The sequence below is a fragment of the Nannospalax galili genome, unplaced genomic scaffold, assembly GCF_000622305.1.
Source record: "Nannospalax galili isolate Female #2095 unplaced genomic scaffold, S.galili_v1.0 scaffold167, whole genome shotgun sequence".
Lineage (NCBI taxonomy): Eukaryota > Metazoa > Chordata > Mammalia > Rodentia > Spalacidae > Nannospalax > Nannospalax galili.
In genome coordinates, this window is record NW_008358534.1 from 481,861 (window position 1) to 493,001 (window position 11,141).

An 11,141-nucleotide genomic window follows, 5' to 3' on the forward strand; every position below is an offset into this window, starting at 1 on the left:
TGTTGAGGTTTGTTTAGTGCCCCATTATGTGGTCTATTTTAGAGAAACTTTTGTGAGCTGCTTAATACAATGTGTATTCTTTGATACTTGTGTAGAAAATTATGTAGGTGTCTGTGAGGTCCATTTGATATGTGACATGATTTATTTCAGATGATTCTGTGTTTATTCTCCTTACCAATGAACTATCTATAGGAGAAAGAGGGGATTGAAGTTAGTGACTAGCACTGGGTGATGGTTAATCTGTGTCTTGAATTCCAATAGTACTGTTTTTATCAAACTGGGTGTTGCAGAGTTTGGTGCATTACCCTGATCAGAATAAATGGAACTTATTTATCTCTTTTGATTAATTTTTGTTTGAATGTTTTGTCAGATATTACAATAGAAACACCTCCTTGTTTCCTGTTCCATTTTTTTTTTGAAATAAGTTTTCATTCTTTCACTTTAAGGTGGTGCCAGTCCTTGAAATTGTGTTTCTTGTAGACAACAAAAAGATGGAGTTTGTTTCCTAATCCATTCAAATAGCCTGTTTCTTTTGATTGAGGACTTGAGGCCAGTGATGATTAAATTTATGAGATATGTGTTAGTTATTGTTGTTTTATGGTCATGTTATTAGTCCCTTTTTGTGTTTCCTTTGTTTTGTTTTTTTCCTGTGACCTCCTGAGCATTTTTTTTAACCTTAGTCTGCCGTATTGCTTCCAGTATTCTCTGTAGTGATTATCTCGTGAACATGAATTCTTTCAGCCTATTTGTTTCATGGGAGATTTTTCTTTATTATTCAACTATGGTAGATAGTTTCACTGGGTAAAATAATTGGCATTGGCATCTGTTGTCATTTAGAACTTGCAGTGTGTTCATCCAGGCTCTTCTGACTTTTTCAGTGCGCCTTGAAAAGTCACCTGTTGTTTTGATAAAAATTTGTGTGAAACTTGTTTTTCTCTTGAAGCTTTGAATACATACTCTCATTTTGCTTATTTGTTGATTTTTACTATGATATGATAAGGGGAGTTTCTTTTCTGAACCTGTCTTACTTGGTGTTCTTTGTGCATCTTAAATCTGTATGGGTATGTCTTTTCTTATTTTAGGGAAGTTTTTCAATAATCCTGTTTAAGATATGATCAGTGCCATTGACTGGTGATGCTTCTCCTTCATTTATGCCTATAATTCATATATTTGTTATTTTCATATTCCATTCCTGTGCTGTTTAGTATTTACATATTATATCTAAGCAGTTAAGTCTTACTTCTTAGTGTTCAAATCTTGATATTCTTTTTTCTAGTTTATTCATTCTGCTGGTTAGAATTTCCCCTGTCTTTTCTAATTGGGTTATTGAGTTTTTCAATTCCATCTTCATCTCAGCTTGAGTTTTCCTCAATATTCTATCACTTTCATGAATTCAATTTACAATTTTTTATTGGTTTGTCATTTTATATTTTCTGGAGTTCATTATTATTTCCATGTGTTCTTTAAACTCCTTGAATTCTTTGGCCACATTTATGATTGTTCTTAGAAGCTTTCTGTCACGGAGTTCTGCTGGGTAGTTCTCATTTTCCAACATTTCAGTGGAACTATTGTGATTCAATGGAACATTTTTCATATTAAATCTATTTATTTTAGGTCACCTGGGCATGTTGGGTTATTTTTAAAAATTTATTTCATTTTATGTGTATGAGTATTAACCCTGCATGTGTGGATGTGTGTGAGTGCACTGGTATCATACAGTGCCAAGGGAGGACAGAAAAGGGTGTTGGATTCCCTGGAACTGAAGTTATGGAGGGTAGTTAGCCACTAGGGATTTGAACCTGGGTCTTCTTCAAGAACAGCCAGCTCTGAGCGAGCTCTGAACTGGCTATCCAGCTCAGCTTGCGTATGCTGAGTTGAAGTTTGATTGTTTTTATTGTTGTTGTAGATTGGTTGATTTTAAATCAGGAATGAATTTGGTCTATAATTCAGGTTCTCGTTTTTTTTTTCCTTTTTTTTATTGAGATTTTTAAATTCCATACAACATTACCCACTCAAATCCAGACCCTCTCCCCATCCATGCCTCCCCACCCCCCACCAAACCCTATGCACTCTGGCATACATGCTGAGTCCTATTCATTTGGTCATTTTTGAATTTTTTAAGTGGAGGGACAGGTATGACATCAGGGTGATCCAGAGCAGAAACCGCTTTTTCAAGTTCTGTTCTTGGTAGTGAGCAGATGGTGATGGAGTGCACAAGAGTCTGACAACTCCCCAGAGTGGTCCCCAATTTTTTCTAATATCCCACTGACTTCAATTTGTACATCCCATACAGTCATCAGTGTGGGGCCATGCACTGGAGCTTGAACAATCTACTGGGAGCCATACACTTTTGTAAAAAATTTTTATTAAATATTTTCTTGTATTTCATACAGAGCATCTCAATAAATATTAATCATCTTTATACCCCTGTCCCCACTGCACTCTTCCATATGTCCCCCATTGGAATTAATATATTCTGTCATTTCTGTTAAGACCTATTGTGTCAAATTAGTGTCCTCAGACGTTCTTCAATGCAAGCTCATCTACTGATGTCTAGTCAGCCTATCTAGGGTCCCTCAGTTTAGGAAGATCGTCTCTTCCTCACCTAGCAGTAATCAGTTGCCAATATTTCTTCAGTTAAGATTGGGGCCTGCTGTCCATTTCACTAGCTCTATTCTGGGTTTTTGTTTGCTTGAGTTTGCATGGGACATGTGTATGCGGTACCATTACTGTATTCATATGAGCAGGGCCCTAGGAACTTGTAGGACTCTATTTCTGTATATTGTGCACTTCCTCCCTGGTGGGAGCCATACTCTTAAAGAAAACTGATTCTTCCTCCCTTAAAAGTCATCAGTGTCACTAACTCCACAATTAGGATTGGGGAATATCAATTTCTCTCTGTTCCATGCCAGAATGTTGACTCACTGGATCTGCACACCTTATGCAGGAAACCACAGCTGTTGTGAATTCATGAATGTAGCATTCCTGTCATGGCCTCAAGATACTGCTTTGTTCCTATTCACCCAGAACTCCGTGTCTTACAATCTTTCAGCCTCCTCTTTTTCAATATTTATTCAGCCTTCAGGGGAGGAGGTTGTGATTTAAATGTCCTATTTGTGCCTGCACTCATTTGAACGAGATGTCCTCCATAGGTTCAAGGATTGAATACTTGGTCTCTAATAGGTGGCGCTGTTAGGAAGATCATGAAATGGTTAGGAGGTACAGACTTGCTGGATTAAGTATGTTGATGGGGACAGGCATTGCATGTTTGATTTTTCTGCTTTGTGTTTACAATGGAAGATGCAAGCTCTCAGCTTCCTGTTATTTCTACTATTCCTGTTGCATGCTGTCATTCCTCTCCACCCTGATGGACTCTTCCTTTTGGAGTGGTAAGCCCAAATAAACTCTTCCGTAAATTACTTTTTTAAGGAAAATATTTTTTTTTTATATTTCTCTTTTCCAAGTGTTTGGGATCAAACACAGAGCCTTACACAGGACAACAAGCACACTACCAACCAAGCTATATTCCCAAATTGAAATTTTTTACATGATATATTTATATTGAATTTTTGTGCACTTCATATAATGTATCTTATTTTGGTCATGGTGTTTTATTGCAGAAACACAAAAGTAAGCAGTAAAGTGGCTAAGTACTCCACTGCCACTTATTTTCTACACTTTGACTAATCACGAATTTCTGTGTTAACCATTCTCTGCACAAAGAAAGTTTTCTAATGAGTTCTGAGGGCTGCATCAATCTATTAATATATATGTAAATGAGATCATTCAGTATTTGTCCTACTTCCACTCTCTTATGTCATGTACCATAATGTCCTCCAGATTCACTTAGTTGGTTACAAATGAAAGGATCTTTTGGTGTATTGTGGGATGAAGTCAGCACAACACACATATTACATGCTCTGCAACTGAGCTGAATCCTCAGACCTTGTGCTGGATAGCTTTCCTTGTCTACTTGACAGACCTGGGTAGAAGGAGCCTCAATTGGGGAATTTCCTCCATTATGCTGGCCTGTGGTCATGTCTATGGGACATTTTCTGGATTGCTGAATGATGTGGGAGGGTTCAGCCCATTGAGTTTGTTGCTACCTCTGTGCAGGTCGTTCTGTGTTTTATAAGAAAGCAGGCTGTGGGCCAGGGGAGCACACCAGTAAGCAGTCTTTCTCCATGTGTCCTGTGCTTCAGCTCCTGCGTCCAGGATCCTGCTCTGAGTTCCTGCCTTGGGCTCCCTCAGTAATGAGCTTTGACCTGGAAAATGTAAGCCACATAAAACCTTTCCTCCTCAAGTTGGTATTCTTCAGAGTATTTTGTCACAACAATTGAAAGCAAGCTAGAACAGCCCTGTATCTCCTTTTCCATGATTTTAAAGATTTATTATTATTATTCATAATTATGTGCATGCTTGGGAAGGGATGAATATGTACACATGACTGCAGGGGCCTACAGAGATCAGAAGTATCAGATCGGCCTGGAGCTGAAATTACAAGTGGTTGTGAGCCACCCAACATATGTGCCTGGAAACTGAAATCAGCTTCTGTTAGAGCAGTATGTGTTTTAAACTGCTGAATTATCTCTCCAGCTCTGTGTACCACATTTGTAAAGACTGAATCATTCAATATATATATGCAGTGATTTTTTAATTCATAAATTAATAATCATATTTAGCTGTGTGATGGGGGAACTTAACCCTGTAACGAGTCTGCATTGATTTTGAATTATCATTTCTCCAGGCTGACAGTGTGGCAAAATCAGTAGTATACAAAGTCTATGTATCTGCACACTTCAAAGAATTGTTCCAGAAGACTGATAAATTCCGAAATTGTGCAGGAATTTCTTTATGACCCACTAGAGAATTTGAAGACTATGGGTTACAATACAGGGATGTGAAATTGTGGACGTTCATTAGTACAGCCTCAAAAAATGATAACTAAAGGATAAAGGAGTGATTGATGTTTCCTTGTATATTAACATTTCATATTATTGAAAAAGTAATAAAATATTCTTAAAATAGACTCTACCGACAAGTAATGAATATATGAAAATCACATAAGCATCAATTGTCAACGAAGCTCAAAAAGCAATATCTGTATTTATATTAACATGATATATTTTATCTATTAAACTATTTCTCATTACTGAATTTTAATAGTTCACAGAAATGTCTCATTATAGCTATCAAATATTATTCAATTTATTATGTATATATTTGAAATCAATTTTTCTATTCCTATACCAAAGTATCTGATATTAGTAGTTTATAATAAATAGAAACTTATTTTCACTCAAATTTTGGGTCCTAGGAATTTCTTCGTCAAGTGGCCACATCTAGTATGGATTTTGTGCTGCTTCAGTTCCTAGCAAATGCATTATAGCTATCAAATATTATTCAATTTATTATGTATATATTTGAAATCAATTTTTCTATTCCTATACCAAAGTATCTGATATTAGTAGTTTATAATAAATAGAAACTTATTTTCACTCAAATTTTGGGTCCTAGGAATTTCTTCGTCAAGTGGCCACATCTAGTATGGATTTTGTGCTGCTTCAGTTCCTAGCAAATGCATATGGACAAGTGAGTTGTGGTCATTCAAATGTGGCTGTTCCCTATGGGCTCCAAGTAATTGGAATTTTTTTTCCCAGTTGGTGGCACTGTTTTGGGAGGTTTGGGAGGTTTAGGTGTCTTCTTGCTGGAGGAAGCACATCACTGAGGGTGGGCTTTGAGGGTTCTTAAGCCTTGCTTGATTGTCAGTCTCTATCTGCTTCCTGTTCCTGCTTGAAGATGTGAGTGCTTAGCTTTCTGCTACTGCTCTGGCTACCTCTTGCCACCATGACTCCCCATCATGATGGACATTAATCACTCTGAAACCTGGAACTGTAAATTCAAATAAACTCTTCTTCATATAAGTTCCTTTGGTCAAAGTGTTTTATCACAGCAGATGAAAAGTTACTAAGTCATGGGTATATGCAGAAAAGTGAAAACATGTAAACTGGCAAAACTGTTAATTCTCAAGGAAAGAATAATTCATCTCCATAATAAAATCTCCAGATTTTGTCACATTGAGGAATTTGGATTCAAGTCATAAACTCTTATGGGACATCCTCAAACTAGAGCAGTATAAAACGTCTTTATTTTTACCTATCCATATAATTTATCTGTTGTCCTTAATTCTTGGCGCTAATAAAGGCATTCCATTTAATTTTTATGTTAGGTATCCATGATAATTATTGATATATTCTCCCTTTTATGAATGAATGGGTTGTAGCTGAATAATTGTTCACCCATGGTCACAAAATTGGGAAGAAAAAATATTGATATAGGTTTAACTGTAATATTCATTTATTGGTCTTAAATACATACAGTCTATCAGTCATTCCTTGTCCTACTTATTCATTCTAGACACAATCAATAAGGCAATTTAAAACAAATATAGCCATATCTTTCTTCTTGCTAATAATTTGCTCAGTAGTTCAATTTTGTCAATTGAGGGACATTAAGGCCTAGTTCTTAACATGATAAATATGGCCTCCCCACGCTTTCACACTTCTGAATACTGAAAATTTGCTGCGACACACCTCTCACATTATGTTTCAGTCACACTAAATTCTTGCATGTACTGATACTCTGTGTTTTTACTTATAATGATATTTCTGTGCTAGTAATTCTTAGAACTTCTTCTCATCTCAAGGGACAGATATTCCAAATTATTTGAACTCTTATGTTAATCCAAACAGCTGAATTAATTTTTAGATGTCATGATCTTTTACACAACCGAGAATTTAAATATAATATTGTAGTTTTGTAATGGTTGTCTTATTTCCTCTGGAGGAACATTTTCTACTACTTCTCCAAGGATAAATTTAAATGTTCCTTAGGTATTAAACTTTTTATCAACATTTTCCTCAAATGTTGCCATATTTCTAACAAATAGGAGATAAATAGGACTTAAAGTACTAATGCAGAGTGTTGGCCTTGTTAAACTTCTCTGGGGCACACGGATACTCTTTCTTATGATCCCTCTTTGAATCTTAGAATTTGTAAAATATTTTATTTATTCTTTTTATTTTATGTGTATGAGTATATTGCCTGTATGTATATAAGTGCAATTCCAGTGGAGGTCAGAAGAATGCCTCAAATCTCCTGGAACAAGAGTTATAAACGTTTCTTAGCTGCCATGCTGGTGCTGGGAATTGAACCTGGTTTCTCTGCAAGAGCAGTTGATGCTCTTAATTGCTGAGCTATTTTTCCAGCCCCAGCCTCTTAGAATTTTTTTATTAAGAACATTTTTATTGAATTTTGTGAATTTCAAAGTATATACTTTGATTGTACTTAGATCTTCTCCCATATCTGCATTCCCCCTTACTACTACCTGCCATGTATGTGTGTGTGTGTATAACTATAACACATTGAACTTTCTGAAGCTGGCATATTGTGACATGAAAAACTTAAATTATTAAAAACTTCTGTTTTTAATAGGCTTGTATCTATTTAATATGTTTATAAAGAAAAAGTAAATGCATTTTTAAAGATTTCTGTAGATGAGATTTTGAATATTTTCACACAATAAAAGTTGCAATATAATATATAAAGGATCAAAATATTAAGCCAAAAGCTAATGTACAAAGTAACAAGCTGCCTCTAAACAGTTTATGTAATACTCCTGGATGAATATTAATTTTCTTCTTGTGTCCAATCAGTCATTGTAAAATACAACAAATTTGTTTATGTTTTCTGAGGCCTCACATGAACAAATACTTTGTAAATGTTAAATCCATGTTCTCCTTTCACACTTCATGGACAATTATTCCCATTTGATAGCCAGGAAGGCGATTCTGTTGAGCAAGTAGTAAACATGGGCTTTCATTTGATGAACAGAGGCATAAGAAGAGGAAAGCTAAGAGGGCCCAGAAATGATTTTGATAAGGAACTCAATAACTCAAAATAGAGGCCACTTACCTCACTTTAAGCAATATGTTCAGATTTAATGAGGCTCTTTATCCCATCTTTGATGTTTTAAAATAAGCATTTTGACTCTAGTCTTTTAGAAAAAGGTTACACGTTTACATGTAATAGTTAATATGAAGGTATAAAATTGGAAAGAAAAATCTTACAGATTATAATCAATCCCCAAGTGAGTTCATTATAATTATATTTAATTCATCAAATGACAAGAAATTTAATAAAGTCTAGAACCTAGTTCATCTCATGCATAGAGAAAGATTCTGATCAGTCTAGGTTTTATATTTTTTTTCTCATATTAGCTTTCAAAAGAAAAAAAAATCTCTGCAAATTAATAGATCTGACCGGAGATCCACTGTGAAGACAGAGTCTGGATGAATGTTTTTGTATGCCCTACTTTAAGTAATCCACAGTTCATTTAAAGTAATATTGTCAAGAGTATGTTCAATTGTCATTTTCCAATAATAAATTGCTGTTTTTTGAGGGACGGTGAAGCCTAGATATCTCATAAAGATTTTAATTATAATCAAAATAAAATTTTGATTTTCCTCTCACTAGAATTTCTTTTCTTCTGTGTGCCTAGGTCTTGTGCTGTGTGCCTAGCCAAATCAGGGTGATCCTGATAAGAATTTTTTAATTTGGGAAGGTCATCAAGATTCCACTTCTTTTTCACTAGTTTCTCCTCATGGTTTCCAAAGTACTTTTCAGAATGGGTTCCTGATCTACTTCCTTCAAATTGAAGTGCACCAAGTCCTCTATCCCACGTGCAATCTCTATCACTCAGGTAACTTGACATGATATCAGTGATTGCAGTTGACTGGAAGAAATAAGTGCAGAGAATTGAGTGTGACAAATTGAAGACAGAAGGCCTCCTTGACTACAAAGAATTTGCTGGGGCATCACCAGTGGAGGGATGATGGTGACAAGATCTGGAGCTATACAGTTAGATACAAGTGGGAATGAATTAGCCAATTCTGAATTGCTATGAAGCAAAAATTCTAGCATACTTCAAAGATCTGACTGTGAGACACAACTTCACTGAAACCACTGTGAGTCAATTTCAGGGAGGGCCAGTTGCCAAGTGAATTGGGTATGATCGGAATAGTTCAGATTGGATCAGGGAGGACATTATTTGCTGACTGCCCCTGTCCACATTAATTATCAACCATTCCTAGAGAATAGTGATGGACCTATTTGCTTGATTCTGGCACAAACTTGGAAAACCAAGCAGGTGTAGCAAGTTGCTGCTAAATATGGTAGAGTTTTCCTTTGAATTCCAATAGCATCTACTGCAGTTCCCAAGGGTCACAAATATATGATCTGAAAAAAGTTTGAAAATACGTACTGCAATACCTGGAAGACTGATTGACTTGTTAGAGTGTGGTGAACCAGTCTGAGAAGAACAACCTACTAGTCCTTAATTGAGAAGATAGAATACTTGATATGGGCTTTGAATTCTGATTTAAGGAAAATTATGGATGGAATAAGAACTGATAGGCAAATTTTAATGTGGAGTGCAGGTTGGGTGAAGAAGTAAGACAATGTGCTGAAGATTTCATGAAAGACCCTTTTCATATGCGCATTGGAGCACTAGAACTGAATTCAAACTGAGAAAGTCTTCAGATTCTGGAAGTGTGCCATGATGCAGAAAATAATGAAAAGTACATTTGTCTAATGAAAGATATCATGAGTGAGGAAGATACTCAAAGAAATTTAATAAAGCATTGTTTTGTAGAAAACAAAATGAGATGTGGTGTGCTTTCCTGGAAAATGAGGAGAGATATTTGGCCTACCATGGGCATCTATGGCAACCAGAGGCAACAGGAGTGTGACTGGGTGTTGAGTGAATTCAGAAACAGAAATGTTCCTATGCTGATGGCGACGTATGTGTCTTCCAGTGGGACAAATTTGGAAAATGTGAAACGTGTCAGTAATTATGAATATCCTAACTTCTGAGAAACTTGCAGTAATTGAATTGTAAGATGAACTAGTAGTTTCAAAACAAGCATAGCATATACTTTCTTTACACCTAGTAACACAAAGCAAGTGAGTGACCATATCCTTGTGCTTCAAACCATATCCCTAATCAAGCAATTAATTCCAAGTTACTTCAACTGGTCGAAGATAGAGATTCCGGAAGAGGTGGAATAAAATATGATAGTTTGGGGGACAGAGGTAAAAGGGTGGATTCAATAGCTTTAGAGGCAGGGAAATTGTGACAGAGGAAACTCTAGTCTGCCTAAGAGAGATTTGGTTCAAACATTCAGAATAGTATTTAAAGTGCTACAAATTACATCATGGGACCTTTGGGAGTAATTTCGTTTCTGCTGATCTACAGACTAGTCCTGGCAATCCAACAGGGACTTAACCAGAACAGTTATGGTAGTTCTCAACACTACAGAATAGTGCAAATATGTACAACGGTATGAAAAACAGGCATATGTATACTTTGATACTGCAACTTCACCTGTAATTGGCTACATATTGGCTATAAAGAGCCAAAAATGCATTCTCACTAAGAATTTAGAATTATATGCAAATGTACGTTTTCCATAATCTCTCTTTATCACGTTTGTTATTATACAAGGTGAGTACAGTGCAGCAGTGATTATGCTGCATTTTCTGCTATTTCAGTTGGAAATTTATCTACATTCTTGAAACAATTTTTAGGTTCCTATGGATCCAATGCCCTTTTCTAACTTCTGGGCATTGCACACATGTGGAGTGCTTTCATATATGCAGGAAATATACGGATACACATAAAATACTCTTTTTTCAAATGCTGAGTATATAGTGGTTCATTCTAATTCATGATGCTTCTAGTGTTTACATCTATATCCTGGCTTTGGCAATTCCCTTTCAAAATCATAACAATCACCAATACCCACCCAGCTCAACTGTATTTTCATTATCTTCCTTTAGTATTTTTTAATAGCCACAATTAGAGCATATAGCTTTAGGTTTGGAAAGGACATCATATGCCAGTATGATAGCTATAGTTTTCAGATTAAGAAGAAGGAATGCGTTTCTGCAGATCTTACAAGTATGTGGTAACAAAGCAAGAAGAGGAAGAATCTTTAGTCATGTAACTCTTGCTCTATTTAATATGACAACTCCATCATATTCAATCCTGTAGTTTTCTCCTATGGGTCATGAAAACATCA

The 11,141-nt window shown here is 35.8% G+C and overlaps 1 pseudogene; it reads left to right on the forward strand.

Annotated features, from left to right (window-relative positions):
• Nucleotides 1-4,443: 4,443 nt before the first annotated feature.
• LOC103724675 lies at nt 4,444-10,345 on the forward strand (annotated as a pseudogene).
• The last annotated feature ends 796 nt before the right edge of the window (nt 10,346-11,141 follow it).